The 6,251-nt window shown below is 37.1% G+C and overlaps 1 long non-coding RNA gene across 1 annotated transcript in view; it reads right to left on the reverse strand.

Annotated features, from left to right (window-relative positions):
* LOC122800852 overlaps positions 1-5,985 on the reverse strand; it is a 259,237-nt gene extending 253,252 nt beyond the window's left edge. The window contains exons 1-2 of the long non-coding RNA XR_006364650.1: positions 5,609-5,985; positions 701-899 (exon numbers count right to left, since the gene is read on the reverse strand). This is a non-coding gene — a long non-coding RNA (uncharacterized LOC122800852). The remainder of the gene's footprint in view (positions 1-700; positions 900-5,608) is intronic.
* Positions 5,986-6,251: the final 266 nt, after the last annotated feature.

Genomic DNA, 6,251 nt, shown 5'->3' on the forward strand with positions numbered 1-6,251 from the left:
GAGCAAGGCAACATGGTCATTGGCTGACTCAACATCAAATTTTTGGAATGCAACACAACACTAGAAATAATGTACAATTCTAAACACAGTGACATATGAAAACACAGCTTATGTCCTACACACAGCACTATCTGTCTCCAAATGTATCAGTACCCTGTATGCATTTACTAGAAATCATTATGTATAACCCAACAAAATGCTGACAGCATGATACTGATTATGTAACAGACATTTGGAAATGTTGAACAGGAATGCATATATGCACAACTTTCTTTAAGCTCAGGATACAAATATTTTGTAAACAAACCATCAGACATGTTGTAAGCAGTTGTGGTATTCAAGTTGAACTGTAGGGCATGACATACATAGTCAACAACAGTATGAACACTAACACAGCAGACACCATCTCAGTAAGTGAAAAGATAGGCTGTGCACAACAGATTGATCACTAAGACCCACATCCCCTCATACAAATGTACCAACACCTCATTACAACAAATAAAACACTATTAACTTGTATGTTAGACTTCACAATCAAGAGGAGTATGACAGTTACACATAAATGACTGCCATCTAGGTTGTAACATACAATTCAAAACATTATCTTCCACAAACATGGCTTGCTGCTAACTCATATGTAAATATATTATTATGTAATTCATACTTGTAATCACAGGGATTGTTTGACTATTCCACTTACCTTACAGATGCATGATGAGTATTCCTGCATTAGAAGTAGTATACATGGTAATGCAAAACAATCCTGTAACAATGATCAGATCTATTTTTATTTACAAAGTCTGACAAAGTAATCAACACATCTTTCTTCCTGTGCTGCTCCTCCTCCCTGTGCCTCTGCTCGATACACAGGGACCGACTCCTAGTGCACTCTTCATCACCTGCAAAAAGTAAAAAGCATGTATGAATGATGTAGGCATAAAATAACATTATTCAGCTCATGTTCATTAGCTTTTAAATTGAGCAACATTACATAATCTCCAAACATAAATTTGAATGCTTCATACCCAGTCCTTCACACATTGGAAGAGAATTGAACACAGACTGGAGGACCTGAGATTCAAACTTACAGCTGTCAACCATGTTCACACTCTAACCCTAACAACTACTTGCCTAGTCAATCTATCTTTCCTGAGATGGTATGGAGGAAATGCAGTTAAACAAATCAGAGGTATGAATGTGCAGGGATGGGATAGTAATAAGATCATGGCATACACTTTTCAAGAAGTATAATGTGCTGTGCTTTTATGAAAATAAAGTTGCAAGCATGAATGTATGTCAGCACAGTGGTCACAACACAAAAATGCAACTGTAAAATTTCATACCTCACACAGTGGAACACTGTCAAGTAGCACATTGCTGCTGTTACCAAACAACTACAAATTCCTGTACATCACATACACAGAAATGCGGTTTAGTTCAGAGAACATATATATATATATATATATATATATATATATATATATATATATATATATATATATATATATATATATATATATATATATATATTTACATATATTTTGTTGTCAAAGTAGAAATTATATGTCAAAATTATTCCTAATATCAGGGGATGTCCCTACAATCAAAACGTATATCTGACCATTTCACTCCTTCCAAATATAAGTATGAAAAGGGTGTTGAATTTGAATAAATAATGATAACTTATACATTAAATTCAATTTACAAGTGTTATCATATTCCACATTCTTTTTACAGAACTATCCCATTATGTTCAATGTGTTACACATAAAACTATAGTAAAAGATCCGCTGTTGACAGACCATTATGGATTAAGGAGATTGTCATAGAAATCTAAAAATCACCACTGCTTCGGGGTTGGCATAATGATTAAGGTGTTTATTTCACTGACTCAAGGTACAAGGTTTGATTATCCCCCGTGAAGTATAGCTAGCCTTAAAAAGGACATACAATTACAGTGATAAGGGATGAAGATGCTTTTCCCCTAAAAGTTAACCCAGTGATGAGGGATCTAGGCATGTACATAAACAGTAACCTTACCTTTGACCACCATGTGGTCACAGTGATGAGGAAATCCTTTTATGTTGCACAAATTATAAGTAAGGGTATGGCCTCTAGGTCCAAGAGTTCCTTATCCCACTATACTCCACCCATATCAGACCAATCATAGAGTATTACACTCTCATTAGTATGTACCTGACAGGGTATATGCAGCAACTAGAGCAATCTCAGAGGTTCCTTACAAAAAGAATACAAAGCATAACAAACCTGCCTTATGCAGAGTTTCTTAAAGCCCTTTCCCTTTACTCATTCTCCTATAAATTGCTAAGGGGTGATCTTTGCTTTCTTACAAGGCATCCACAAACCCCACACTTATGAGTCTCCTACATATTCATAAGTTAAGTAGTATCAGAAATACAGGGACTAGGGACATGAATTTTGTCTGTGGCTTAAACAGAACATGTGTCCCATAGACTGCCCCTGCTATGGAACATATGTGAACCTGAGCTCATCTATTACCCAGTTTAAGTGCAACCTAGACCAATGGATGGGGAATAGGAAATTTATACCAGGACTGGCACTCATGTCCCTTATGAACAGACATAGCCTATAAATACCTGGCTCTCAATGTCCTATTTGGATGCAAGGCATAATTTATTTATATATGTATTTGCAGTTGGTTTACCAGGATAGTCCATTGGGCCAAGATGAACCCATTTTCAATGGAGTCCCGGGGAGAAAAGCTCCAAAAACAAGCAAGGTTACAATAGGTTTTAGATTACAATTTTTACAAATGTTACAGACTAGAGCAAAACATTAGAAATAGTACAGACTAGTGAAAAACATTTCAGATGATACAGACTAGTAAAAAAGGAACATTACAGAATAAATACTGAGAAGTCATTACATCTTAGGAAGCTTGCACTTAAGAGGTGCATTCTAATACATTCTCTGTAAATAGCTTAGTAAGTACAAGGGAAGGATGTATGAGTTAGGAGAGAAAGTAAAATGGAATTTGCCAATGTAAATTATGTGGGGTGGGAGCAGGAACATTCTCACTGGGATATTAGATGTAAGTGAAGAGATTTTTTGAATATAAAGTGGTTAGAGGTGGCACGAATGGATGGTGGTAGAGAGTTCCAGAGCCGTGCTAGACCATACGATAGGAGATTTTTACCTGGGGGACGAGTTGGTTTATACAATGCTATTAGGTTTTGGTTGTTAGACCTTAGTATTCTGTCAGGTAGGTGCATTTTAAAGGCAAAGGAAAGGGAGGGACAGAGGGAGGGGTTGAAAATGAGCTTATGTGCAAGAGTAAGTTGGGTGTAGGTGAGATGATTGGATAGTTCTAGCCATTTTAGTTTGTGGAGAGAAGAACAGTGGTGGGTGGAGGACTTATGGCTGGTAGCGAACTTGATGATTTTGTTATAGCAAGAAGAAAGTTGTGTTTTAAGGGAAGATTGTAGGTTAGTTAGGAGTGGGGCTCCATAGAGAAGGGAGGGGATAAGAAATGAGGTAGAGAGAGTATTTTAGCGGAGGGTGTGAGATAACGATTTTGTCAGTAGAGCATGCCTAGTTTTTGATGTTTTTTTTTTGATATTTAGTTGAAGGTGGGAATTGAATTTAAGCTGGCTGTCAATTTGGACCCCTAGTAATTTGGCCTCTGACAACATTTCCAGAGATGTGTTGTCATGGTTAGTGATAGAGAATGTGTTTATATTAAAAGAGGTGACTTTAGAGGGAGTAAATACCATTCATTTGGTTTTAGAGGCATTAAGTGCTAGGTGATATTTTTTCATCCATTGTTCAGTGGTAGAAAATGCATCTTGTGTAAGCTTTAGGAGTGTAGGGATGGATGTGGCAGAACAGATAATAGCTGAATCATCTGCGTATTGGATGATATTTGAGAAAGGGGTAGAATTGCGGAAGTCATTTATAAATATATTAAAGAGGAGGGGACCCAGTATGGAACCTTGGGGAACTCCAGTTGGGGTATTAAGGAATGAGGAGGTGGCCTTTTTCCATTTTACTGTTGATATCTATTGGATAAGTAGCTGGAGAACAAGTTCAGAGAGGAAGGTGATAGGTTAAGCTTAGAGAGTTTAGTTAAAAGTAGGTTGTGAGAGATAGTATCAAAGGCCTTAGAGAGGTCAAGTAGGAGGGTAGAAACAATGTGACTGGAGTCCCGGACTTTATTTACAGTTTCCAGGAAGGAGAGGAAGGCTGTCATAGTGCTGTGACTGGGTCTAAATCCATGTTGTGTGGGAGTTAGTAGGTGATTGTCTAAGAGATGTGGAAGGAGTTGTAGATGGATACACTTTTCTAGGAGTTTAGAGATGGGAGACAGGGTAGCGATGGGACGGAAATTAGTAATATTGTTATTATTGCCACCTTTATGTAAAGGTATGATAAAAGCTTTTTCCAAATTTGGGGTACTATGCTTTCTTGGATAGAGCGGTTGATTAGAATGCTGATGGGGTAGGCAATGGCTTCGGCAGCTATGCTAAGAAAGTATGAAGGAATGTTATCTGGAGCATTAGAGCATGGCTTCAGTTTCTGAAGTAGTTTTTTTATGGTAGATGTGGGTATAGGTTTTAATGAGAAAGGTGAAAATTCTTTCAAAACTTGGCTAGGCTCAGAAAGGTCCACTGGGTCATTGGTGTAGTAATAATCTAAGAATCTATAGTCATAACTATGTGCAAAATAACCATTGATGTCAATTAGGAGGTAACTAAAGCAGCATTTTCAAAACATTTACACAGACGTAATGATCCAAATATAATGAGAACTTCCCTATGTGGACTTGAACCCACACTTAGTCAAGATATATGCATGCTGGTTTCATGCTTTACAGGATGAGCTTACACACATCATCACATCATACCTTCTATCTTAACCAACTGCTAAGTGTATGTGTGTGTGTGTGTGTGTGTGTGTGTGTGTGTGTGTGTGTGTGTGTGTGTGTGCGCGTGCATGTGTGTGTGTATGTATCTATACTGCCACTGACAATGGATAAATACAGAAACATTTAACACATAAATGCTATAGATTCTCATACTCCATAAAACTGCCAGATAGCATCAAGTTTTACAACAGAAAGGATATTTTTAGACAATTGGTCATGCATTGGTTTTGCATTAAACAAACAACATTTTAATAATACTGTGCACTTTGTAAAGTGGAAAAGATTAGCAAATGTCTGCATGAGTTACTATTCATACATACATAGATAGACTGGGCAATATTCTCAATGTATTATGGGTAACAGAAAAATGCATAGTCCTCAGCAACTTAGGCACTATAGGCATCAGTAATACATGACTATACTGGATGTGTGAAATGATATCCTTATATGTTGGTAAACAGAAACATGTAAAATGTTTGTTAGTATGTACATGATAAACAATATTCAGCAAATAAACCCTATGGGAATTGAACACATAATTACCGGGAGAGCATTCACATTATTTTCTCAATTATCAAGATCAGCAAATTCTCAGAACAGCTAGTTATTGGATTTAAAAGGCATATATCTGGCATATGAGACACAGCAATATCTCTGAATTCCTTAGTAATGTACATGAATACACATGATTGTGACACTTACTGTAGGCATCCACTGGCTGTCTCTACACTTCAGTGACCCTCCAATGAAGATCCTCAGTATCTCTGACTCAGGTCATCACAGCAGTAGTGAACCTGCACTCAAGTCCTGTAAATATCTGCATGATGTTGTAGCTCCATCACAATCCAGTTCCATATATCGATCATCAAGAAGTTCTGTGGTCTGGCTCTAATGCAATGCTCTACTTCACTGTAGACGGTCAGCATCTGAGTGGTCTCCTCCTTGGTTCAATTGGATGCCCGGACATGTTGAAGCCTCCTGGAAGTAGTCATCTCAATGATAGCGTAGATAAGTTGGATAGGTCACAATTCAATAAATTGTTCACTGAGGTCCCACTCAGTCCACAGGTAGCAATGGCATGACCTGTAAATGTATAAAAATCATTTATTTTTATTATTATTTATTGACATTTGATTACTGAGAAAGTCCAACTGGGTAGGAGCCCATTTTCAGTAGAAGCCAGAGAAGAAAAGCTCCAAAGTATAATAAAACATTAATTTTACAGTGTTTAAAAATAGTACAAAAAACAAATACAGTTTAAATAATTATTCCAAATTAGACATAATCATAATTTAAAAGTGGCAGTTACAGCATGGTATCAGATCATTGGAAGATACTGGCCACA

Source organism: Protopterus annectens, chromosome 4.part1 (genome assembly GCF_019279795.1).
Source record: "Protopterus annectens isolate FY-2018-M chromosome 4.part1, PAN1.0, whole genome shotgun sequence".
NCBI lineage: Eukaryota > Metazoa > Chordata > Ceratodontiformes > Protopteridae > Protopterus > Protopterus annectens.